This window comes from Rhineura floridana, chromosome 1 (assembly GCF_030035675.1).
Source record: "Rhineura floridana isolate rRhiFlo1 chromosome 1, rRhiFlo1.hap2, whole genome shotgun sequence".
Taxonomy (NCBI): Eukaryota; Metazoa; Chordata; class Lepidosauria; order Squamata; family Rhineuridae; genus Rhineura; species Rhineura floridana.
Genome location: NC_084480.1, coordinates 144564893 through 144592406, shown reverse-complemented (window position 1 = coordinate 144592406; position 27514 = coordinate 144564893). Strand labels below are relative to the sequence as shown.

Genomic DNA, 27514 nt, shown 5'->3' with positions numbered 1-27514 from the left:
CACGATCTTCTATCAATGAATGTTGATAAGACAGTAGCTGCCTTATTTGGAGATTCCAGGGAGGAAGTCAATAACACCTGTCTATAACTAAATATTTCACCAACTGGTTAGGTAGTTACTAGCTTATCAGCAGGTTGTGCAGCTGTTAAGCAAGACCATAGCCTTGATATCACTGCTATATAAGGAGAGGATCTTACACAGAAAGCTACCAGTCTTTGGGGACTTGGTTGGAAACATTGCTGCTCTGCTTGCTGGAAGTCTGAGGCTTGGCTTGGCTTGACTTGGGGCACTGTGGGTGAGGAATAATAATATTCATTCTTTTTGGTATGTATTAAGATACCTGGATACTTAGACTGTATACTTTCATAATGCTGAATACTATACTGAACTGCTGCATAGTTTGATCATATAGAAAAAGGCACTGCATAACAGCCATTACCTTATATTGTATGTATAGATTCTGATTTACTAGCTGAAGCCAGGCATATGTGTCACTTGTATAAATAAGTAAAAAAATGTGTAAGAAATAAGTAATATAGATTATCATTCCACAGTTGAACTCTGTGTTTTTTCCCCATAATATATTCTCAGTTCTAATAAATTCTTGGATGGGATTTTCCAACCTTAGCCTGCCTGTCTCAGACTACTGCTGGCAGACACAGTGCAAGCTGAAGCAAGCATGACCTGAAACAGGTCTGACATATAGGGAGCCTGGAAAGCCAATGGGCAATGGGGAGAAGGTAAGAACCCTTGATCCTGTGCATTCACAAGAAAGAGATAATTCAGGCAGTTTCACTTCCCAACTACAACAAACATAAATTAAGGCATATCCACAGTGTAAATGTAAAACAGTTTAACTATCACTGCCTCTCCCCAGGAATCATTGGGCATTTCTGTAAGCAGCTTTAACCCAGATACGGAAAAGGTTTCTCAGGCTTCAGCCATTGGATGTGTATGTTTTTAAAACATTTCAGTTAAATGCATAGTATATTAAAATCAGAGCTTGGAAAAGTTACTTTTTTGAACTACAACTCCCATCAGCCCCAGCCAGCATGGCCAGTGGATATATAACTCTACCCTTTCCAGTTGTTTTACACTAATACTCTTTGTCAATATATATTGATGTGCAGCAAGAAGTTTTCTATGAGAGCCTCAGGTTTCTGAGGCTCAGAAGCAGGGCCTTCTCAGTTTTCATCTGTTCTTCCTGCAACTCCTTGTCCTGATGCCCCCTCTAATTTGCATCACTCCTAATAATGAACTTGAGTAGTGAGTTCAATTGCAGTTGAAACCTGGTCACTGAGAAACGAGGAAGTTTCAGAATGTTTGGGGGAGTTTTTTCCATACATGCAAAAAATTGTTCTTAAAATTAGGGCTGTGCTCAGCATTTAGCTGAGGCCTGAGCTGAACCAGGCCTCTTCGAAGGCATCTGGGCCTCAGCTGAGTCGGGTTGACATAGCCCTGTATCACTATGAGTCAGGTATGTTTGTCCAGAGTGATCAGGAGCTATCAGGGGCAGGGCAAGGCAGGACAAGAGGCAGGCATGAGCAGGAAGGAGACTGGGTGGGGAAGGCACCTCTTTGCAAGAGAAGGTAGGTGCTGACCTTTTCTGTGCAATCTCTCCTCCTTCCAGCCAAGCCTCCACAAGTCCTATGCAGCAAATCCCCTTCATGAGTGGCTTCCCTACATGCAAGAAAGCCTCTAGCAAAGGAGCACCCCACAGTACGGAATAGGGTTGCCAGGTCGGAAGCATCCCAAAACCTGAGATGTCACGGGGCGGGCCCTAGTGATGTCACAGGGGGGGCTAGTGGCATCATGGGGCGGGCCCTAGTGACATCATAAAGCATGATACATTAAGTATCAACCACAGTTGCTTGGAGCATACCATTCAAAAAAAAATGCCTTTCCTGTCCAAAACACCTTCTCTCAACTTCTGTGCAGGAACCCAGTAAATTCTTTGCAAACTTCAAGAGATGGACACCTAGGGATATTGGGGGAGGGAGGGAGGGAGGGGGAGAGGGGGAGAGAGAGAGAGAGGATATTTCAAGGACAGATCTGTCCTGTTTACTTGCCACCCTGGGCTCCTGCTGGGAGGAAAGGCGGGATATAATAATAATAATAATAATAATAATAAATGAACATTAACAGTAGCTCCACCAAATAATATAAATTAATGAATTATTTAAATCACTCATTGCATCTTAGAGGAATACAGGAGCATGAAATATGGTCTATCCAGATAATAAATTCAATCTCTTGCACAAATACCTAGAAGTTCAGATTTGATGAAGATCAAAGTACTGCAGGAATTATTTTAGGTAACTGTGATAATCCTTAGGAGAAATGGTTCTTCCACTATACACACCACATTGTACATTCCCATTACCCTCTGCTTAAGCCAATAACATTTTTCTAAATCCTGTGATATTAAAATCTAAAGCTCTCCTATAAAATTTTACATTTTATAAATGATATATTATAGATTAATTACAGAACTTCTGAAATATATTTTCCTTATGCTGGAAGCACTAGCAGTCTCACTTAAAAATCCCTCCACTTTTTACACTTTCTAGGTTTAGTCACTCTCCCACACATGCTTCTTATTTTAAAATGTGTTGTCCTGGAGTGCTCCAAGCACTAGAGGCCTAAACCCAAGTATGGAACACATCTCTTCTAGTCCAGCACTGGAAAGCACACCAGGGCAGTTGTTCCACAGAGTCTACAAACCTATAATAATTATAGATATGCCATGCATTAATTAGTGCATGGTGTGTGCACATCACCAGTGGCATCTTAAGGCAAAAGGAGGGGCCATGTACCTGAGCCTCAGTGTATGAGGTGCAGTCAATGAAGGGGGGCATAGGGAGCTGCCTGCCACCAAGTCAAACCACTGGGTACATCTATCTCTGTCCTACCTACACTGACTGGCAGCAGCTCTCCTGCATTTCAGGCAGGGAGTCTTCCCAAGCCCCACATGGAGATGAACCTGGGACCTTCTACATGTGAAGCAGGTGCTCTGCCGACTCAGCCACAGTCCTTCCCCATGGAGTGTGGGGAGTTCTGGAGGGGGGAGGGGATGCCAGGGGTGGCTCAAGGCATGTTTGAGGGAGAAGGGAAACTGGGGGAAGGGGGCTCTTTTGGCAGGAGCCCAAACTGAAGTCAACCTGCAAGAAGGTGTGGCATGAGGGGGTGCCCACCTGCATTGACCCAAGTGTGCGAGGAGGGTTTGGTTCAGTTTTGTTTTGTGCGTGTAGCACACATGCATGCCATCAACCAAGATGGCGGCAGAGGCTTCAGCCCCTTAGGGAAACCTCGGCCGCCATCTTGATTGATGGCAAACCTGTGAGTGCTGCAAAAAACAGCAAAGAGAAAGGTAAGTAGAGCAGAGGAATGGTGGGGGGCTTGGGATCTCCTGCCCTGCATCCAGCCCTATTGGTTGGCCATGCCACACCACTCCAAAAACCGGAGATCTAGGGACAGGGGGTGTGGTCTGGCCAGGGAGCCAGAAAACACTCCCGAAGCCAGAGACTCTGCCCGAAAACCGGAGATCTGGTACCTCTAGTAGGGAATCCTCTTGCTTATCAGCTGATGAGCTGAAGGATTCATCCTGCGTCGTACAGAGCTTGAAAGTAATTAGTTACAAAAAAGGAATTACTTATAATTCATTACTTTTTTGAGGAACGAGTGGGTAATTTCTTTACATTCTGATTCTAATAGAACGAAGAGTAATTTTATTATTTTTCAGGAGTAATTGTAATGTTTCCAGCATTACTTTTGGGCATTACTTGGGGGAAGTTTTCTGCTCCTCTGATTTGTGGATGAAAATCATGTGCCTCAAACTGGGCTTCTGTGCAGCATCGCTCTTCCTTGTGCTCTGTGGATGGGTAGGAGGCGACAACGGAGGAGGTGGAGGGAGAGACAGGGCTGGAGTGAAGAAAACAATTGTTTAAAAAAATGGATGGTGATGCAGAAGAATGGAGTGGAGGGAGAAAGGAGCCGGAGGGCAAGAACATGGATAAAGGAGGAGGAGGCAGTAGCAGAATGGAGATAAAGAACTGTGGAGGTGAAAAATGATAATGTGTGTGTGTGAGAGAGAGAGAGAGAGAGAATGAATACTGTGTTTGCACTTGGCACACAAAGAGGCCTCCGCCACCCTCCCTGACTACTTTGCTGCATTTGCAGTGTTTTAACCTTTTTGCACCTCAGGGGAAATTTTTTGCTTGGGTGGGTGTCCCTTAGTTGGCGGCAGGGCAGGGTCCCAGAAATGGTTGCATGAGAGAGATGATGCTTGCTGGTTGAGTGTGTACATGTGTGTGTGGGGGAGTTGCACTTGGTTTGATGTGCAAAGATCTGAGTGGTGACCTCTGCCTCCCTCCCCACCTCCCTCTCCAGTGGAGAGACCACCACTGCTATCTTATGGTTAAAAAGAATTATTCTGCTACCTCCTGTGTGTGTGTGTGTGTGCGTGTTTATTTTTAATGTTGTTTTAGGTGACTTAGGTATGCAGCAGTCAAGGCCAGCACCTTGTAATCACTCTAGGTTTTTTTAAGTAACTTAACTGTAATTGTAGTGATTACTTTTGAGTAACAGTAAAGTAATCAATTCCTTTCAGAACAATTGTAATGGTAATGGTAATTTATTTCTTTTTGGGGCCATGTAACAATGACTGTAAAGACCCTCCGTGGCGCACAGTGGTAAGCGGCAGTAACACAGCCGTAGTTCTGCTCACAGCCGGAGTTCGATTCCAACGGAAGGAGGAAGTTGAATCGCCGGTAAAAGGGGTCAAGGTCCACTCAGCCTTCCATCCATCCATGGTCGGTAAAATAAGTACCCGGGATATGCTGGGGGGGGGGGGGTAAAGAAAGTCCGGGGAAGGAACTGGCAATCTCACCCCATATATATGGTCAGCCTAGTAAACGTCGCAAGACGTCACCCTAAGAGTCGGAAACGACTCGCACTATAAGTGCAGGGACACCTTTACCTCTAACAATGATTGTAATTTATTCCTTTTTAAAAGTAATCTTCCAAGCTCTGGCGTTGTGCTGGCCACTGCTCATTAGTGGGTGACTTCCCTGCTTGTAGAGAAGCTGCTCACAAAGCAGCAGCGACTGGCAACTCTCAGGATGGAATTGTCCTGCTTATCAGCTGGTAAGCAAATGCTTCCACCCTGCGCTCCTCTCCCCTCCTGACCATATTTTTAATTTTTAAAAAACCCTCTGCTTGAATATCTTTGGGGATGGATCTGGGGCAGGGTGAGTGGTCCCATTTTTGGGACAGGGTGGATTGGCCCTCCTTGGTGCCCACAGATAGGGCCATGAGATGGATAGGAAGGGCTGTGCACAGCCCTACTTAAAATCCTAAGAGGGCAATCCCTTGACGAGGACAAGTTCACTGAGATCTGAGCATACTTTGTCGCCATAGAATGTTGATTATGAGTAGGAAAAGAAAAATAGAAAGTGGTGGTGGGGGGAGTGGAATGCCCTACTTAATCTGTCAGCAGTGAATTGTGTTCTAGTAGAGGTCATGGCTGGCTGGCTGGCAGGAACTGTGAAAAGGGGCACTTCTACTTGGAGGTAAGGATCTATTGTAAGTTCTTGTTGTTTCTCTTCAGTTTTTGAATCCACCCAAGAATAAACATTGCTCCACACACTTTTGCCTCTGACCTTGCCCCCGTTTGGCTCGGGTTACACCCACCACTGCCACGCAGCCCACAAAAGGTTGCCCAAGAGCAGAGCTTGGAAGTAACTAGTTACAACAAACGAATTACTTGTAATTCATTACTTTTTTGAGTAACGAGTTGGTAATTCCTTTACATTTTGATTGTAATAGAACTAGGAGTAATTTTACTACTTTTGTAGAGTAATTGTAACATTTCCAGAATTACTTTTGGACATTACTTGGGGGGGAGCAGGGGAAGTCTTCTGCTCCTCTGATTTGTGGATGAAAATCATGTGCCTCAAACTGGGCTTCTGTGCAGTGTTGCTCTTTCCTCATGCTCTGTGGATGGGCAGGAGGCGACGAGGGAGAAGGCGAAGAGTGAGACGGGGTGGAGTGGAGAAAACAATTATTTAAAAAACAGATAGTGGTGGTGAAGAATGGAGTGGAGGGGAAAAGGATCCGGAGGTCAAGAACATAGATAAAGGAGGAGAAGGAGGCAGCAGCAGAATGGAGATAAAGAACTGTGGAGGTGAAAGATGACAACGTGTGTGTGTGTGTGTGTGTGAATACTATGTTTGCACATGGCACACAAAGTGGCCTCCACCACCCTCTCTGGCTACTGTGCTGCATTTGCAGTATTTTAACTTTTTTTGCATCTCAGGGGGAAATGTTTGCTTGCGTGAGTCTCCCTTAGTTGGTGGCAGAGCAGGGTCTGGGAGGTGGTTAAGTGAGAGAGATTATGCTGGCTGAGTGGGGGGGGGGTTGCACTTGGTTTGACGTGCAAAGATCTGAGTAGTGGCCTCAGCTTCCCTCCCCACCACCCTTACCAGCGGAAAGACCACCATTGCTATCTTATGAATAAAAATAATTATTCTACTACCTCTGCATGTGTTTGTTTATTTTTAATGTTGTTTTAGGCTACTTAGATGTGCAGCAGCCAAGGCCAGCACCTTGTAGGCGGGTTTTTTTAAAGTAACGGAAGTGTATTGATTACTTTGGAGGGAAAGTAAAGTAATCAGTTACTTTCAGAGCAATTGTAATTGTAACTGTAATTACTACTTTTTTGGGCCATGTAACTGTAACTGTAATTTATTACTTTTTAAAAGTAATCTTCCAAGCTCTGCCCAAAAGGAAAAATGGCCCTCACATCCGCTCTAAAAGATCCAGGGTGGCTATCCTGTTAACTTTTATTTGCTTGCTAACTTGCTTTTTGAGTGTTCTGTACTTGTACTTGTGCTTCCAGCCACAAACAGCTTTTATTCTTTTGTTAATTTTTATGCTTAGTAAATAAGAATTTCACATGTCGCAACAGATACGGGACAGTATCCAAGGCTCCTGTTCAGCTAGCGCAAGTGACATGTGCTAGCAGAACGACGCTTTCCCCTCCTCTCTTCTCCCCTGCAGCAGCCTGCATTCTCTCAAAATTAGCTCAACACGGTTGGGGGACCCTCTGGACGTGATTGGGGGGGAGATGGGGGGGAGGAGAGATAAGACTGCTTTGAAGCTGCTTTGAACACAATCCATGGTGTGGTGAGTTGTCAGAGATAGGGATAATATTATATTACTAGGGGCTCTGCTCCTGCATGCTTTGTGCATCTTCCCCCTCCCCTTGCCTCAAGTCGCCAAGGCGCATTCCCCCTCCTCCCTCTCCACCCATCTCATCTGCCATACTTCCTCCCTCCCTTGCAGCACACAGGCTGGAGGAAAGGGAGGCCTCATGGTAGCAACACTGAGACTTCCCACAAAGTGGCTTCATGGGTTGTGTAGGGTGCTGCCTGTCTCTCGCCTTCCTTGCTCTTTCTCCCCTCCCTGCCTCTGGCCTTGGGCTCAGCATGGCTGGACCACAGTGTGCCACTTGCCTTCCTTCCTCTTCTTTTCCCCCTGCCGGTCTTAAGCCCACCACAGCTGGACTGTAGCGCTCCACTTGCCTTCCTTGCCCTTTCTCCCCCCCCCCACTGGCATTGAGCTCAGTGTGGCTGGGCTGCCGCACGCTTGCTCGCCTTCTTTCCCTGACTTCCCTCTCTCTGCTGGGCTGCAGGCTGGTGTCGTCTGCTCACCTTCCTCCCACCCACCCCCAGCCTTGAGCCCGGTGTAGCTGGATCATGCTGCAATTTGCAATGCCACTTTCTGTGCCACTGTGAGCTGCAGTGTAACTGCAGTGTGACACTTACTATATATTAGATTTTATATTTATTTGTCACTTTGTATACCAAAGTGTTTCAAAATGACGTATGGCATAAAAATGGATAGAACAAGAAACATGAAAAACAAAAATAAAAACAGCAATAAAACAAGACTACAATGCTCATCCAAATATATATAAAAAATGAGCAAAAATGAGGAATAAACCATAATCTTGTTATGATTTTGATACTTGGGGGAATTTCTTTGCAAAGCAAATGATGGCATGAAGAAAGTAGAACAGGTGCAAATGCACCTGCACTTGGACTGAAACAACCATTGCAAAAATGGTTCATGCTTTTCAAGAAATCCTTCTTCATGTATCCATGCAAACAGGTCCTCCCAGAGTTCCTGAGAGGCCTAGGCTGCTTCCAGCTTATGAGGACCCTAACCATAATAAAAATAAAAAATGATAATGCATAAAAACAAGCAAAGGCACTAAAAAAAGTTGGAGATGTGATTTACTTTTTAATTTAACAAATGGTTTTGTAGCGTTTTTCTCTGCAAATACGCTAATGATTCAGGCACTGTCCCAGTCACCCATCCAAACATTCTTGTCTCCTAGTAGTACAATGATAGTTCTTTACCTGCTTCAGCACGTTGAAGGTGGATTCATCTGAACCTGCTCCCATAGGCAAACTGATAAAAAAGGCAGTGCAATCAGGGCTGGCGCCGGGCATGATTGGGGCCTTGGGCACCAGCCTGTCTTGGGCCTGCAGTGCCATAGCCCAACACCCCCTTCTATTTATTTATTTAAAATATTTCTATCCCGCCCTTCTACCCTATAATAGGGCACTCACGGCAGCTTACAAAAATAATGACGGCACGGGGCTAATAAGCCTACCTGAGCACCCCACTTACCTCTCGTGACACGTGAAAGACATGTGTGCATAGTGCGCATGCCTACCATCACCCAAGATGGCAGCGGGGGCACCAGTCCTGCAGGGAAGCCCCCGCCACCATCTTGGGTGATGGCATGCATGCTTGCACAGCATTCTCACACTGACGGGAGAGGTAGGTGGGGCGTGCATGTGGGCTTATTGAAGCCACGCTGTCTAAATGGGAATGCCACCCTCCTACCCTAAGGAAGGACCCTTCAGGGGTCCCTCTGGGCTGCAGGGGCCCTTAGCCAGGGCCCAGCCTGGCCCCCTCTGGCACCAGCCTTGAATGTAATTGTGATATTAGGAATCACAGTAGTAATGTTTTGTTTACATAATCAGATGATTTGAGCAGGCATATTTATCATGGTCTAATCATGTGCCATCAGAACTAATACATTTTTATTAATGTTTCACTCTTTCATATTACAAAATATCTTAACCAAAAATGTATGGGTGGTATTCAATTAAAATGTTGCACTCACACAAGGGTTAGTGCATGCACAACAGGACTCCCCTCTCTCCTGTCCCCAGATCTGCTCAAGAGGGTTGGGGGAAATGCCAGAATAGATTTAGGGGGTGTGCAGGGGGAGGAGAGGGGGAGATTGTTCCAGTGTACAAGGAGAAATACTTGCACTGATGGAACGATCTGCTTAGTGTGATGATGAATGCAACCCTATGTCTTTTACCAAATCATGTCTTTTATTTCCTTAAATGTGAGCTCTAAGCTTGAGAGAGTGTGTCACATTGTGGTCCAATGTGCATAAAAACAAGTTGTGAAATGTATCAAATCCCCTCCCCCAAATTAACAAGTGTCTAAATCTGAGATCTCCTTGGAGCATTGAGGCCCTCCTGGCTCCCCCTCTGATTGGCCTTGCATGCAAACACATTTTGAATGTGCTGTAGGCAAGATTATTGGTGGTGTGTTAGAGGGCTGTGCAGATTGGGCTCTTGGTACTAGTAATTAATATTAAATCATGTAAGCATAACAGTGGGACACAGAGGGTCATTCTGAGTACTCCTCAGACAGATCAATCAGCATCTAACTTGTGGTGTACAGTGTACAAGAAATGAATTAGTAGCTTTAAAATTGATAGTGTATTGTTGATTGAATAAAATGTCATGTAAAATAATATAAGCTGTGAAAAACGACGATTTGCAATGGTATGCTTTCCACTATTGCACGGCTATAGGTACAGTGTGTTTTCCCACCATTGTGAAACAAAAGGTGGATGCTATGCACTGCAACAAGCCTGCAAGGGGAGGCCCTGTGAGGAAAGGTTGCAGCATTTGAGGCTTTTTAGTTTAGAGAAAAGGCAAGTATGAGGTGACATGATGGAAGTGTATAGAATTATGCATGGCATGGAGAAAGTAGACAGAGAAAAGCTTTTCTCCCTCTCTCATAATACTAGAAATCAAGGACATCCAATGAAGTCAGGTCAGACAAATGAAAGTTCTTCACGCAGCGCATAGTTAAACTTTGGGATTTGCTGCCACAAGAAGCAGTTACGGCCACCAACTTGGATGGCTTTAAAAGAGGATCAGACATGTTCATGGAGGAAAAGGCTATCAGAGACTACTAGCCTTGATGACTATGCTCTGCCTCCATAATCAGAGGCCATATGCTTGCAAATACCGCAGGAGGGGAAAGTGCTCTTGAACTCAGGTCCCGCTTGCAGGTTTCCCGTGGGCAATTGGTTGGCCACTGTGAGAACAGGAGGCTAGACTAGATGGGCCATTGGCCTGATCTAGCAGGCTCTTCTTATGTTCATAGGATACTTCAGGGGAGGAAAGGCTTACATAAAGGTAGAAAAAAGATGCACTGCAGTGAGAGATAGACATAATGACCATTGTAGCAGGAAGGAAAGGCAGAGTTATCTCTGAAAAACAGTCAATACGTCTGATGGGTGACTGATGGGTTTTTCTGTGACATAGAGAGGAATCTCACATTGAAAGCAACTATTTGGACGTCCCTTGGCAAGTTTGAAACAATGTGTAACAAGGTATAATTCATGAAGTGGAGAAATGATCAGTCCACAAAATTTGATATTTCACTTGTGAGACTATACAAAGTACATTATTTTGGTTGACATGCTAGATGACCCAATACCGACCTGTGCTGCCCTTGATGGGAATGGCCTTAAACTGCAAGAGAGAGTCTCTGTCCCCAGCATCTGCAGAAATCGGTCAATGGGACTTAACTGTCGAATGGCATTATGTAAGTACTTTTTATTTATTTATACAGACATCTGTTACTTTCCTATATAAAACATATTCAAGGCGACATACCAGACCACAGGCATAAGGATAAACATTTGCCACAAAGGAAGCAAGCTTTGGATTTTATTTTTTAAACGTTAAATACCCCAAACAACCCAGCGACTCACTCCACAGAAGATTGCTGCTGATGGAGTCTTGAAGGCCCTGGTTCCCTGCAGTGATAGTTACTGAAGAAAAGTCAGGGGAAAGGATCAGCGAATCAATCTAACACAGCGGGCGTTAGATTGGAAACAACACAGCTCTATGGAGGAGAGAACCTCGCTTGAATAAGCTCCTTGTTCAGCTTAATCACTTTCCAGCTTTATTAAGAATGAATGAAATTCTTTCCTTCCTGTGTAGGCGGGTAGAATCCTGGAGACAGCTGTCTCTCCTTCTCATTGCACCATCTGAGAGCCAATCTACACATTGCATTTACGTGTGCCTTTGCACTAATAGTAATGACTTGAAACAATACACACCAGCTGCATCTCTGGAAATGTGGAACTCAAGATGTAAAAACGGCTTATGTCAAAGACCTTGGGTGCTATGTGATGTAACATAGTTCCCTCTGCTTTATTTTTCATGACTGGGCTTGCTGCATTCTCTGTTGTAACCAGAGATCATGACGGCGAAAGTATATATTGTCTCCTTTAGTATGTTTTTGCTTTGGTACTATGGGATTTTTCATTCTGCCTCTTTTGGATTATATTTCTGCTTTGTATGAGACTGAAAACTTGAAGAAAATGTGTTGGCATGGATGTATTTCCTTCCCTACCCAAAGAGCTATGGAGGGTCCTGACTGGGATAGGGACTGTAGCATGCTTGGAAGGGGGATTCACTTCCTCCCCACTGTGCTGCAGACCTAATGAAGGTAACCCTGTCCCAAAGATGCTATTTGTCCCAGGAGGTGCCTAATGGCACATTGACCAAAGAGCAAAGTTATATGGCTCTGTGACTCTGTCACCTGCTTGAAACCTGCAGCCCGAAGTCTGGGTGGTTATTTTGAATTAGCAAAATGGCCATTTATTTATTTATTACATTTGTATACCGCCCCATAGCCAAAGCTCTCTGGGCGGTTTACAACAATTAAAACATTAAAAACAAATATACACATTTAAAAACACATTTTTAAAAACAATTTAAAATTTAGGTTGCAAATGAAAGATAGTAAGGTATATTAGTAAGTTAAATAATACAAAGATAAGTTAACTCATAGACAGAGGACAACTTTTGAGTTGGCATCAAAGTGATGAGCTGCTCGTAACTGCATTGCTGCTGTGGCTGGGAGCAAATCTCACACCAATGCCAGAATAGTGATGAGAAACATACCAGTATTAGAAAGACGTTGAGAGCTGTTTTAGAAAAAACTAAATGCTATAAAATTATGTTAATGATGCAAGTCAGGACAGGCATGAGCACATCCTCTTTGAGGAGCCTCTCTTTTTCTTGGCTTTTTTACTGTTTTCCTTGTTGTCTCTTGTTTTTGAATAATGTCTCCCTCCATTCTCTGGAAGCATCTCCTCAATTATTTTCATCAGCTCGGAGACCTGTCCTTCCCATTCTGCTCCTTCTGCCTTGTTATTGAAAGCACATAAGCGGCCCCCGCATTTCTCAATCAGCTTTCGGAGAGCCGTGTTATCTGAACCCCTCACATAATCTTGCAAACCCCCCTCTAAATCTTCTTTGCGGGTGAACAAGAGAGCCAGGAGGCGTGTGGCGTAGGGCTGGAAACCCCTGTCAGTTTTGGTTCTCTCAGTCTCTCATTGTTCCAACCTTAAATTCAGTTCTCCACATTTCTACAGCAACTTGCATTTTTAAAAAATCCTCATGAAAATTGTCTAGCATTTTAATGCATATTTTTCCTAATAAACACTTTTTTGTAGGCAGTTTTGACTAATGTACACATTTTTGCAAGCCATTTCTCATCATATAATGTATTTTTGCATCTTATTTTCACTCATATATTCATTTTTTATGCACACTTTCCCCTAATATATGCATTTTTGTAAACATTGTTTGGTTGCATTGTGAAATTCAATTAAGTGCAAATTTCATTGTGAAATTCAATTAAGTGCAAATTTCAACGTTCATTGTGAAATTCAATTAAGTGCTGTGTTTCGGTTCTCATATTGTTTCGGAAAGTGCGAATTTGAAAAATTCGGCTTTAAGCGAGAACTGAATTGAAATTCTTGTCCATCCCTAGTGGAGTGACTTCAGTTGACATTCACTGGAGAAAGTAAAGGCATCTATTTCAGGGACATCACCGCAGAATGGGCTACACCTGCTCCTTACTTCTGGCAGTTCTAATTCATCGGAGACTTGTCTCTGTATTGTGCCCAGGATTTATAAAACCCTTTACATAATTATCAGGAATGTGTATATGATGACTTCTTCCCAGAGCTTGGAAAAGTTACTTTTTTGAACTACAACTCCCATCAGCCCAATCCAGTGGCTATGCTGGCTGGGGCTAATGGGAGTTGTAGTTTTAAAAAGTAACTTTTCTGAGCTCTGCCTCTTCCTCTGCATGATTTGTTTTGTCCCCTCTTCCCCCCCCCCCATTTTGGTAATTTATTTGAAGTTTGCTAGTCACAGGAGTAGCAAGAATGGCACGAAATCATCACTAAATCTTATTCGGCAACCCCACGGACTTCTGACCTTTTAGCAACTGGATCACCTCCCTTTATTTAAAATGATAGCTGATTCTCAGAAAGCTGTATTCAGGGCAGGAAATTTGTGTTCAAATAAGGGATGGATGACTCTGTCAATTCTCTCAATTTTCAATATTAAGCTCAGTTTGCCCTATTTCTGCATCAGTTTGTAATTCTTTCAGAAATGTCAGCACAAACTTTTATGCATTTTAATGTATATTTCTCCTAATATATGAATTTTTGATCCAATATTACCTACTACAATGCAATGTTATGTTATTTTTCACTAACATACACATTTTGTGTGCATCGTCTGCTCATACACACACTTCTGTACACATTTTTGTTGTTAAAGGACTGCATCACAACATTCAGAGAAACAGGAATGTCAGAAGATACCTGCATTTGGTTTTCATATAAGTTCAGGATGTTCACATTTGATAGGTTCATAGTAACATGTGAACCAAATGAATTTCTCCCCATCCCTAAATCAACAAATTCTGCCACATTTAGGATGCCTGTTGGTTCAGTGGTGGCTGGTGTCCATTGGGGCTGGTAGGAAGGAAGGCAGGGAGACCAAGAGTAAGTGGAGCTAGAGCTGGGATCTGTTGGCCGATGCCACTTTGAAAGCATTCCATTGACTTAACAGACAGGATCAATTTGAGCTTGTTATTTGCCCTCTAGCCACTGCTCTTACTGGTTCAATTTTTTTCTCCCAAAAATATTGATATTAATATCAATATTTTGAAAGGAAATATGAATAAATGAAAGGAAATATCGGTATTTTGAATAAAGGAAAGGAAAGGCACTTTGCCACCTCCTTCTCCTCCACTGTGACTGAGCTTGGTCAGTTTTCACATTGGTAAGCAGAAACTGGCTGTTTTCCTTTCAGAAAGGAAAGCAAGAAAACAGCTTTCAGTGTCCCCATCCTCCACCTCCTCCTTGGCAAGCCTAGAGTCCTTAATAGGGTTGCCAGGCTCAGGGCCTTAGAATGATTCTGTATCTTTAAGAGAAGAGAAAATTCAGCCAAGTACAGGTTTTCTTGCAACACTGTCATGGGAAAAGCCACAAGGTGAAATTCTCCCTTCCCCCTGCACAACTTTTAAAGATATAGAAGACCTCTTGGAGGCTGGGCCAGGCAACCAAGAGGTCTTCTGTATCTTTAAAAGTTGTGCAGAGGGAAGGGAGAATTTCAGCTGTGCTGAAAATAATCTCCTGATTTTCCCCAAATCCTAGCAATTAGATAATCTAATATTAGGAATAAGAAACAATATGTTGTGAACATCAATAAGTAGCAATAATATATATTATTTCACACTCCAGAATACTCAAAATTCACACACTCCTTGCCAAGGACCTGGAATCCATTGTGGAACTCGTACCACTTGGGAAAGGAAGGCAGTTTTATGTCCCACTCACCATGTTTCATGGATGATTTACATGCATGTTTTGTAGTGTAGGCAATTTTTACAAAACTCACAAAAATGCTCAGGCAGTCTTTCCAATGGCATTTAGCCAAAAATACTCTTTGGGTTTCGGTTCTTCCCTCCTCCCCTTTTTGCCTTCCCCAATTTGTTTGATCAAGCAAAAGACAGAATGAGTTCTGTAAATGTCCTATACAGCAGTGTATTGATTCAGAGGGAAAGGGCCCAAGTTAAAACTAGGCCATCCTTTGCATTCTCACTGTCACGACAAAAGGGGAAAATGGATGTTAAAGGAAAAACAGTGGAAGGAACAGAGCTTGGAAAAGTTACTTTTTTGAACTACAACTCCCATCAGCCCCAGCCAGCATGGTCACTGGACTGGGCTGATGGGAGTTGTAGTTCAAAAAAGTAACGTTTCCAAGCTCTGGGAAGGAATGAGGTGCAGTGAACTGGAAAAAAGGCATATAAAACTGGGGAAAGGGACATCGTTATGGGTATCATCTCAGCACTAATGATTAGGGGGTGTGCATTGGGCACAAGGTTTGACTTATATCTATAGCTCTGGGAAGTAGCCTAACTTGTTTTGAATCTGTTGTGGGTCTTTTCAATTTGAGTCATTATTGGAGTCGGAATTAAGTTGGTTAAAACTCTGTTTCCCTGCTCACTATAATGAGGAATCTAAATATGGCTACATCTTTTTTGCTTGCACAGAAGTGGATGAAATTTGCAGGCAGAGTGGCTCCTCCAGAATCTGCCAAATTGTAGGCTGATATTTTCAAGGGTTTTCATGCAGGATACCTTTAAATTTTAGTTTTTAAAAAACAAAAATAAAGTGTATCATTTTTTCATTTTCTTCCAGAGTTGGATGCAATATGCAGGCATGGTCACTGCTTCTGAGGGGATGAAACCTGCCAAATGTCAGACTGACAGCTGCAGTGGTTCTCCTGTAGAGGCAGGAGTTTACTGTTTGGGATGGGGACAGTCGGAATCATAGGAGGGGCAGATGGTGATGGTGCAAAGAAAGAACATGGATCCCCAGGAAAGACTGGTGTGGGGGAAACTTCACACCCCAGCAATGACTCTCTTAACCCAAGGCACTACGCTGAGCAAGTCACCTGGTCACAGTCTTCTCTACTATGGTGAGATATATTGTCTTTCTATTGAAAAGATAGTAATTATTTCTTTTATCTCTCTCTCCCCACAACTTGGCACGTCATTTATTTATTTGTTTGTTTAATAACAAACATACATTGTCTGGACAGCATCCAGATGAAAAGAGATGGATGAGATTACATTGTGCCATTCAGATTAACAGGTGGGTAGCAACAATTACAGGTAAGTCCTCCCCTCTCCCAACAGGTTGTCCCAAATAGCTTGAAGTTATATGAGTTTTTTAAAAATGTGACTAAAATTTAACCATTCATTATCCCTGGTTTTATTTCTTATTTCAGGAGAGCCTCAGGTCTTATCCCAAAGAGTGAAGGTGACCATCCTTTAGCATGTGCAAATTTTATGCAAATCTTTGTCCTCTTTTTGGGAGTGGGTGTTGTATTTCCTCTTTTTTTAGAAATGTTTCAGTGTTCACCCTATTTTTACCCCGCATGAACTAGAGTGCAACTTGGAACACACCCTAATTCTCCTGTGGCTATCCGTTGCTTTGGAATATTGTTTACTTTGGGAAAGCTGTGTTTGATTGGCATCTTTCCTTCCTTACTGATGTCCTCCTAGAGGAGCTCCGGATGAGGGGGAAGGGCTGTAGTCAGTGGTGCAGTAAATGTTTTATATGCCCAAGGTTCCAGGTTCAGACCCCAACACCTCCAGCTAGGAAAGGCTGAAAATCTCTGGAGAGCTGCTGCCAGTCAGGGCTGCCAGTACTGAGCCTGATGGCCTTCGCTATACACCTGAAAAATTGTAAATGTGTGAAACAATCCTCATGGAAATGAATGCAGTATGATATAATGGTTAGAGGCTGGTCTTGGACTGAGGGGGACTGGGTTTAAATCATTACTCAGCTATGAAATGGGCAGAGCAAATCCTACCCTGGCTGAACAGCAGTGCAATGTGACAGAGCATCATAGCCACTGCAGCAGCCCAACTCTGGAATGGAAACTGGGGGGCAGGCAAAGCTCTGCTCCAGCAGCCTGGAGCTGGTGCAGTGATTGGCCCTGACTGGGCCTGATGTTGCCAAGTGACAGCAGAGAGGTCAGCTTGGTAGATCTTAGGCTGGCTTAGTACCTATCCCTCCTTGTCCCAGACCACCCCCTTTGAAGGCTTTCCTCATAGTGCTGGTGGGAATCACACAGCAGTACAGGCATACCCCGCTTAACGTCGCTTCACTTAACATCGCCTCGCTATAACATACATGCTCCATGCGCCACCATACCCCGCTTAACGTATGCGTGCCTTGCAATTACAGACACTTAATGGCATGACACCGCTGCCATCTAGTGGCGATTGCAGTGCAGTACATGCATAGATAATTGCTTCACTTTAAGTACATTTCCACTTTACATACACGCTCCGGTCCCATTGCGTATGTTAAAGCGGGGTATGCCTGTATTTCTGCTTCCCGCCATTTCAGGAATTGGGAACTCCAGCCTGGAGGTATGATGCTTGTGTCACTCTGTTTTGGGCCAAATCGCAAACCCCAGCATGGCAGACTGGGAGTCTGGATAGCCTTCTGCCTGGTGCTGTTTCTTGCATTGGTTTTGCATGTCCCTCCTCCTAATGGCAGGAAACCCAGAGCAGCACTTAAACTCAGGATCATTTTATTTGAAGCACTGAAGACTTAATGGTCTTTATAGGTGTCTGCACATGTACAGATCGTGCTGCCATTATGAGGATGCAGAATTGAGCACACTGACAGGCAGTGGTAGTCCCTAAGCACAATCAACACTGTAAAAAACAAGCAGACCCAAAGGCTTCATCCAATCCAGAAAGTGACCTAACAGCCCCTCGAATATAACCGATAGAGAGTTAAAACTGGGCCAAGGAGACCTGTGTTCCCAAGTCAACTATAAAGCTCAACAGGTAACCTGGGACAGTCACTATCTCTCATATAGTGTATGCTTTTCTGAGCTCATAGATGATGTACACAATACAAATGTAATCATGGGGTATGAGCTAAGTTTGATCCAAAAATGCCTCCCCCTTTCATGGACTTACTCTCAGACCTCAGAAGTAAGCTCCCTCTTAAAACATTTTGAGATTTCCCCCTCCCCACCAGCATTTCAAGATTGTCTTATGCCTTTCTTCACAACCTCCCCCCCGCCCCATTTTTTGTGTTAGAAAAACCCTCTCTAAGAAAAATGTGGAATAATGCCAGGTATGTGTGCAGTACAATAGTGCATTTGTAAAAGTAAGAGATAAAGTTCCATTAACATCCCAAAATATGGCATCTTTTAAAAAATTATTTAACAAGATTTATATACTGCTTAATTAACAAAAACCACTAAATAGTTTACATAAAGCAATATAAAATAGTCCTAAAAATACCAGTAAAATCAAACTTTACAATCCAATAGACATGAAATGTATCAAAATATAAGTAAATCAGCACTTTTAAAACAGATATACATATTAAAATTGCATGACTGGGTAGGCAAACTAGTAGGTATTGGGACCACTCTTCTCTTCCTCCTCCCCTGTAACTTGGAACGAATTGCAAAAAGTCTGGAAGAAAGCAGGACATGAAGACTAAATTGACAGCAGAAAGTTTCCTTCCTGCCTTCCATCATGTGTAGAGTTGTGGGTTGTTGTTTTTGGGTTGGACAGATTGAAAGGCATTGCCGACTTAAGTTCTGACTAACAAGCTCAAGTAGCATGAATGACGTTGACACAGCTATCTCTTAATAACTCGGCAGGATGCGTGAGTTGGCGCCCATCGGTGGCATGTCGAAATGGAAAGCAAAGAGAGTGTGATGCATGAAGGTGCTGCTGTGCCGGGAGGTTTTATCTTGCCTCTCCAGCTGATTTCCCTTTCATGTCCTTTAATGCTGGGGACTTAAATGGCTTTTAATCCAGTGCTGAGGCAAGCCTTTGCTGTATTCTCTGGTTTCCTATCTCATGGTGCAGATGGGCAAGAGAGGGTCCCTATCACCACTGACCCTCTAGATTATTTATGTTGTGGGGGTTCTCAATGCTGCCAGGGTTGAAGTTGCAGAAAATAGGAAATTGCCCAGAGCTGAAGAGAAGCTACCTTGTGCTGAGTCAGACCATTGGCCCACCTAATCCAGGGCGGTCTAACTCTTCAAGGTCTCAGGCAAAGCTACTGCTACTGAAGATGTCTTTTTTTTTTTTTGAGATACTAAAACTGAAAAACTAAAAACTGGAAGCTTCTTATCTAAAGTAGTGACAGTTGACCCTCATCCCCTCTTGTTGGTTCTGTTCCTACTCCAGCTCAGCTAACCCCAAGCAATTTGGTTACTCCAGCTCAAGCTAAAAAAGCTGGGTGATGAAAGGAGAGTGTCATCTGGGGAGGGCTATTTCCACCTGCTTTACCCCACCTTCCAGCCCTGGAAGCCTTCAAAAGGGAGCTGCCTTCAGGAGAAGGGCTGTGAAGGGAGACATGACCCTATTTGTCATCAGGGGAGGGCTATTTCCACCTGCCTTGCCCCACCCTCCATCCCTGGAAGCCTTCAAATGCAGCTTCTTTCAGAAGACTTTCTGGTCCTTTGGGTTGAGCTATGGGGGTCAGGGGGATGGAAGAGATTTTTGTATCAGCTTGGGGGGTTAGTTTTTAAATATTTTTGCTTCAGCTTTGTTGTTGAGCTTTATGCTCATTTATACTTTGATGTATCTATATATATATATTCTTAATGTTGTAGTGATTATACTTTTTATTATGTGTTGTTGTGTTATAGCGTTTGGACTGTTTGTGTGAACCGCTTTGAGCACATGTGTATTTGTGGAAAACACAGTATATAAATAAATTGAATAATAATCATATTTCCCAAAATAGCCATAACATTGGCTATTTAATTCAAATATTGGCTCTTTGATTCAAAGACCAAATCTGACGCAGTTACTCTACACTTGGGATACTGTGTATAGTTCTGGTTGCCTTACCTTCAAAAGGATATTGTTGAGCTTCCTCCAGTGCAGTGATATAATTTTGACTGAAGATGAGGACTGGGGAGTTTTTGCTAGACGTTGAAAGAGAATCAAGTTTTCATTTTCCTGTTACAAACAGAACCTCCCCCAACACAAAATACCCAGGTTCAGAGTGCAGGGTTGACTATTACAGAGATGCACAATGATTGCAGATGTTGCAAAAGGATGAGAAGTGTGTAAAAGAAAAATATACTGCCGTTCAAAGCAGCCACAAAGATTTGAATGCTGGGGAACCCCCCTGTTATTACCGCTCACACTTGTATATGCAGTAAAGCAATACCAGTCTGTGAATAATGTGTCTCTGCATTTCTCACCTTTTGTTAACTTTTCAACATGTGCAATTTGCCAACATGTGAAATTTGCCAAGGTTTGTTAAACTAATGATCAAGAGTTGCCCTCTCAAGGTTCTTCCAGAACCCAACCATGACTGGCCTGGCAGCCATCAGTAGGTAGATAATTAAGGGCTGAAAAAGCACATCTGTGTTTCCCCCATAACAAGGTTCAGAAAAGCCAGTTCCAGGGGTTTGACTGGTCCATACTTTTCTGCAAACTGCCTGTTAGGATTCTTTGTAATTTGTACCCCAAGTACCAAACTGTCTACTTGCCAAGGGGATACCCAAATCACTGGAAATCTGAAGCTGAGCATTTGGGGACATACATAGACATATAAGGTCTGATTTCTTGAAATTTGCCCAAAGCCCTGTTATGCCCTCAAATTTCTTTAATTCTAGCTTAAGCTGTAGAATAGCTGCCAATGGGTCATGGAGCATGAAGACCATGCCATCAGCATAGAGGCTGAGTAAATGGTCTCTATCCTGTACATTAATAACAGTGATAGCTGGGTTGGCCCTGAGCCTGTTACCCAAAACTTTGATTACTAAAGTAAATAAAAAGGGAGAGAGTAGACACCCTTGCTCTGTGCTGCTGTGGAGTTTAATATAGCGGGAGTCTAAAGTATTAATACAAATTAGTGCTGAAGAGGGTGAGTAAATTACTTTCAGTGCTGAGATAAACTGGGGGCCAGACTGAAAATAAGAAAAAGAATTTGGCAAAACTTCCCATTAACTTAGTCAAATGCTTTAGAGAAATCCAAAGTCACCAGGGCTACTGGGGTTTTATACAATCTACAGAATTTCATGACACCAAACAGTCAACAGATAGGATCGGCTATGTAATAGGGGTATAAATCCAAACTGATTAAGGTGGATAATTTTATTGATGTGCAATTGGAATCTATTAGCCAGGATGGAGGCAAAATGTTTGCAATCATATATTTAACAAGGACGCAGGTCTGTAAGAGTCCATCTTCACTGGGACCTTATGTGTTTTTAATAGGACTATAATCTGGGAGAGTGTCGAAGTCTCAGGGAGCTGGGCATCCTCCAAGATCCCATTAAAGACTGACTGTAGATGTGGGAGCAAAGGGTCATTAAATGCTTTGTAGAATTCTCCTGTAAATCTGTTGGGACCCAGGGATTTATTAGATTTTAGATTCTTAACTGCCTCCCTGATCTCCTCCAGAGAGACTGGTTCTTCCAAAAAGGATTTTACATCCTCTGAAATAGAGGAGGCATTAGCAGTCGTCTGATGTGCTTCAATAAAGGAGACCTCTGTAGGGACTCCTTTGGATGCAGTATATTTTCAAAGTAATTAGCAAATCTCTCTACGATGACAGCAGGATCCGCCCATTTGACACCTTGTTCATTATCACACTAATTTTATTTCTAGTTCTCCACTTTGTCAGTGTATTGGCTAACAATTTAGACCTATCAAACTTGTAAAATGTTTGTTTGATATATAGCATTCCCATCAAGGTTTTATTGATGTTCAACAGATTCAGTTCAGCTCTGACTGAGCCTGCTTCCCTGTATTAATTTGTCAAAGTCCTAATCTCTTGTTCTAGTGTCAGAGTTTGTGCTCTGGCCTTTCTTTTAATAGTACTCATCTCCTTGATACAAATATCCCAGACGACTGCTTAATGGCCTCCCAATGCAAGGTAGGACTAATAGAGTCAGCAGCATTGTCTGACAAGTAATTTTCATCTTTATTTCCTCGCTAGATATTTTCTACACAGCCTTGCAGCCAAAATGATTCCCAGAGTGGTTTACAAACTATGTTATGGTGCAGAAATGGTGCTTTGTACATTAAGTTACAGAGCATGTTTCCTGTAGTCTAACAGCACAATGCCTACTTTGGGTGACTTAATCCACACTGTATACATTATATAGAGACAATGTTCATACCTCATAATAGGTCCTTCGCAGAAACACATTATAACTTTTTTTAAACAAAACAATCTGTTGCCTAGACTGATTGACAGCCTTTGAAAAATACATCTTTTGTTTATCCAGCAAGTGAGAATAGGTAATTGCTTTTCCAAACTCTTACAAAGATCTGACAGATGGGGGTTATGACACACTGCCATGGTTCAATAGGCGATTTCTACCTCATGTTTATTTGAACCTTGGCCTCATTTATGAAAAATGCAAACACAAAGCTAAGATGGGGGAAAGCTTTCCATTTCATCCCTGTAGATTAAAAGAGAGAGAGATTGATGGTTTTCTGGAGACTAGGCAAGGAGGGGGAACCACTTAAAAAGGAGTCGTCGTCCCCTTTGAAGCCTTTGTAGGAAAAATGTGATTTATTTTATTTTATTTTTATGGGGGGGAGGGGATGAAAAACCCACACAACCAAATCCTGTTATGAATGAGGCTTGGCTATTTGGTAGCACATTTTCAGAACACCTGTTTTTTTCTTTTTTAATACAGCATCGGCATCTGCAGGTTGCAGCCTACTTCTTCAGATGTGGAATAGCTGGCAGCAAGGAATACAATGCAGCCAATGGAATTTTCATTCTTAGCCACCCTCATTTTTAAAAGGAGAGGTTCCTACCTATGCCATTAATTGCATGAGAAAGCAAGAGGCATATGATCATATAATGATGAAGGTCCACTCATCCTTTATCGTGTGAGAGGAACCTGTCGTCTCTGATTGAGTGTTAACACAATCACACTTTTGTATGAATTCCTGCTCTGCCACGCATACACTCTATTTCACACAGGGAACTGCTAGAGATCTCTTTAATGGGGATCTGTAAAGGCTGAAATGCTCATTCACAAATTTTATTTCTGGGTTTTATTATGCTTGGTTTATGTCAATTCACATTTTTCTCTGTTTGGCCCAGGCAGACTGCTGATAAATCCAGGTAGGGCTGGTAAAGACTCCTGCCTGAACTCTAGGACTTACCTCTGAGTGGACATAGTTAGGATTACACTATTACAGCCTTTCCCAACCAGTGTGCCTCCAGATGTTGTTGGACCACAATTCCCATCTTTCCTGACCATTGGCAATGCTGGCGGAGGCTGATGGGAGTTGTGGTTCAATAACAGCTGGAGGCACACTGGTTGGGAAAGGCTGCACTATTAGCTGGTGACTTGCCCAGTTAAAAACTGTGGTGGTCTTGTCAGATCTCTACATCAATAACATTTGCAGTGCAGGCCTATGTATAAAATAAGTACCCCAACCCACATCCTTTCTGGGCCATCCAAATCCTGTTTGGTGAGGGTAAAATCACATCGTGTCTATGCAGTCAGTTTTGGGGAATGAGGATGAGCTTATGCCATAATACATTTTTTAGTCTTTAAGGTGGTAGTGTTGCTCTGTTGTTTTGCTAAAATTGTACTGTGACCTACTTTACAGGGTTGTTGAAGATAAAAGTCTATAAAATGCTTTGGTAAACTTAAAATGCTATTACCAAAATATAGGAAGCACAGCCTATACATAGTATGGGAGCATGGATTACACCCTGCCTTCACTCACCTGCTCTGCAAATCTGTCCTGGCAGGCTGCCATATATTTGCTGAGGACCTACATGTAAAGTCCAGTGTTTGTAGGTCTGAAAATTGTGGTTGTGTTCCAGATAATTTTTCTTTGTTTTTTAGGATGGTTTTTTCATGATTGCAAATCTATACTCCCACCCCTCCCCCATTTCAAAATCAGGGACAGGCAAGCTGGAGATGGATTTTTTTTTTTTTTGTATTCCTTATTTACCAGTATTGCATTTACATCCACTCCACCTTTCCTCCAAGGAGTTCAAGGTGGCATTCATGGGTCTCCTTTTCTCCATGTTATCCTCACAACAACTTTGTGAGGTAGGTTAGGCTGAGAGATGTTTCTGGCCCAAGGTCACACAGTGAGTTTCCTGTCTGAATGGTGGTTTTAATTGCAGTCTCACAAGTCCTAGTCCATTTAATTTCCCTGCATATTATTCCACATTCTGGAAAAAAAAGATATGGGAATATACGGGGTCCCTTGTTAATAGTCCGGTGTGGCACCTTTAAGATTAATTAATTCACGCTGCAGTCCTGTACACACTTACCAGGGAGCAATCCCCATGGAATTCAGTGGAGGCCTACCTCTGAGTAATGGACGGTTATTCTAGCATAAATAAATGAACCAACATTAATAAAACTGCAGTGTTGAAGTGTCCACTGTTTCTTTGCAAAAGAGGCCAGGGAAAGAACCAGAACAGGTGGAGGCCAAACAACTTTGCTCCCAGCGGAGAAGCAACTGTGACAGCAGGGACTCCTGCTGAACCAAAGTAAGACATTTCCCTCCCTTCTTAGTTAGGTGCTGTTTGTAAAACAGCAATGCTTTAGGTGTCCACAATGTCTTTGCAAGGGAGGAGCATGGAGAGAAAACCAGAACAACTTGATCACGCCCCTGTGTCCTCTCATTGGCCACGCTAGGCGTAGTAGGCTCCAGCCACCGCCGGATCCAAGGGTTAAACTGATTTGGCATTAAGTCCTCCTGAGTTTGCTAGGGCTTAAGGTCTCTCCCAAGGGGTGTATGCATGCATATTTGCAGCTGGGCATCAGAATGCTGAACATGATTTTGTTTTTTTTAAAATGACCAGGAACTGAAGCAGGATAAAAGAAATGAGCAAGCACATCCCTCGGCATTGGTGGCTCTATTGTGCCATTTTTGGCTCTCTTAAAAACAATGGTCTCTGTCCAGTCTCAGCTTTGGAGTCTCCTTATCGTCGCTACTGCGCTGCATCACTCTCCCAACCTTTTCTTGGCATTCAGGAAGGAAAAGGATACAGAGCAAGCGAAGACAGCCATGATGGGGGATGGATCAGTTTTTGCTAAAACTGCGTTATTACATTCTTCTCTGCGTGTCAAGGAACAAAACCACAAGCATTTTGCCTGCCTCTTTCGGTCGCAGTCGAGGCAGCAGAAAAGCCACAGGACAAACCTGGGACGGGAAAAAAACCCATTGAAAATAAATCATGTTCTTTTGTCAGGGGCCTGAAGCCTTTTACAATCAGATCTTCATCTGACTTGGCTCAGTCTAGTGGAAGCAGGAAATGACTGTGCTATGGAGGTTGCTTTTGCCTATTGCAATCAGTGGCATTCTTCTGCTTTCCTCTGTGTTGATGCTTTTTAGGACCTGCAAGATAGGCATGAAATTGGTGATCCCATATTCTCAGGACTGAGGACCTCATGCTGAGAGAATCTGACCTCAGATCGCTTTCCCCACAGCTCTTGGTAGCAACTAATCCTGCTAGTTGGCTGGAGGAGGTGCATGGATTCCTGCTTCGGTCAAGACACTAGCAATGCTTCGCATTTTAATGTTGAACGTGGCTAATCTGCACTTCTTGACTCTGTGCAAAAACTGAAATACAGCTATGCTTCACAATTGGTGTACTGGTCTCTGGATATTGCAAAGCAGTGCTCGGTAGCGGCCGGTGGGGTGGCATGGGTGAGGCTGCGTTGCTCTCCCGGCTTCCCGACACTGCAAGTCATTGCTGCTGACCGAGAGGGGAGAGGAGAAGGGGGGCAAGGTGTGGGGACTTCAGTGTGGTGCTGTTGGTCAGTGACGCAGGCTGTGAGACTCACAGACAAGGTTTTTAGCAGAGAGAGAGAAACCTGAAGCAGAAGGGTTAAGCTGTGAGAACAGAGTGCCAGACAATCAAGGTCAGTGGCTGGCTGGGAGTGTGATAAGGTGGGAAACTGGCAGGAACTCAGTGTGGGGGAAGAAATGTCAATGGAGAGAGCTGTGTCTAATGTCTTTGCCTAGTAAAGACTCTTACAAGAAACTTGCCTGGCCTGTCTTATTCCTGTTCTATACGGCGCTTGAATTCAAACCACGTTTGATCTATTCACACACTCGCCAACAGGTGCAGCGCGTGGTTCAATGCCACCAATCCAAAGCTCCTGCTACCATGCACCGCACCACACCCACCTGCCTCACATCACCCCTCCCCCTCTCAGTTAGCAGCTGTGGCCTGCAGCACTGGGAAGCCAGGAGAGTAATGCAGCTCCATTGTGCTGCTCCACTGGCCACTACTGGCGGCTCTCCAACCAGGTAGTGTACAAAAACACAATTAGAGGACAGGGTGCACAAAAATGCCTACATTCACGGAAATAATGTATAAAAGGGCATTTTAGGGTAAATTGCATGCAAAATGCATATATTAGGTAAATTTCCAATCAGTGTGTATATTGTCCATGAAAATGTGTACCAACCTTTGTGCAGACTTTTTTTTTTAAAAAAGCAAACTGGTGCAGAAATGGGGTGAGCTGAATGAAAGATTGGAAAAATGAGAACGTAAAAGAAATAAAAAATGGACAGAGGCATTCATGCCTACATGCCACTACTCCCAAAGGAACAGATGCTTCAAGTTTGGGCCGAAAAGCAAGATGCATCACAAAAAGACCAACTGAAATACAATACAAGTAAACTCAGCAATATTAAAACCCTAAAGATCCATTTATCCATCTATCTAATCTATTTATTTATTAGATTTATATCACACCCTTCCTCCCAGTAGGAGCCCAGGGCAGCAAATATGTGTACATCAGGTACCTGCTAACTGAGGAGAACCCTTCACACATCTGATGAAGTGAATTCTACTACACGAAACCTGATGCTCTAATAAACGAGTCAGTCTTTAAAGTGCTATCAGACTTTTTGTCATGTTGGTAAGTTCCCATAGTAACAGTCAGGAGGAAACATTCCAACGAATGTTGACTGTGGGCTTCCTAGTCATATTCTTTCTTGCTCTTGGTTCTGCTGCAATATATAGGTCAAGGTTTCCTTTGATTCGTTTCTCTATTGCATTCTAGAGTGGTTCCTAGGCCCCAAAATGACACAAAGCCCAAGCCCGCATGGGAACACTTGTTGAACAGACTGTGTTCTCTAGCAGAAAAGTGACTTCTGTTGTAATCGGCAGAATTCCAACCTGTTCTTTATTCTTGTATAAAGAGGAGGCAAACACTGTGAGCAATGTTTGTTCTGGGTTTTGATTGTGCCCTCCTTGAAAAAAGGCATTGTATGCTAGTGATGGGCTCTA

General features: G+C 43.2%; 1 long non-coding RNA gene across 1 annotated transcript; it reads left to right on the top strand.

The window, feature by feature from the left end:
- Positions 1–233: 233 nt before the first annotated feature.
- LOC133382791 (uncharacterized) lies at positions 234–26300 on the top strand. Its single transcript, XR_009762088.1, has 4 exons — positions 234–324; positions 10813–10932; positions 15905–16184; positions 25073–26300. It is a non-coding gene; the product is annotated as an uncharacterized LOC133382791 (long non-coding RNA).
- The last annotated feature ends 1214 nt before the right edge of the window (positions 26301–27514 follow it).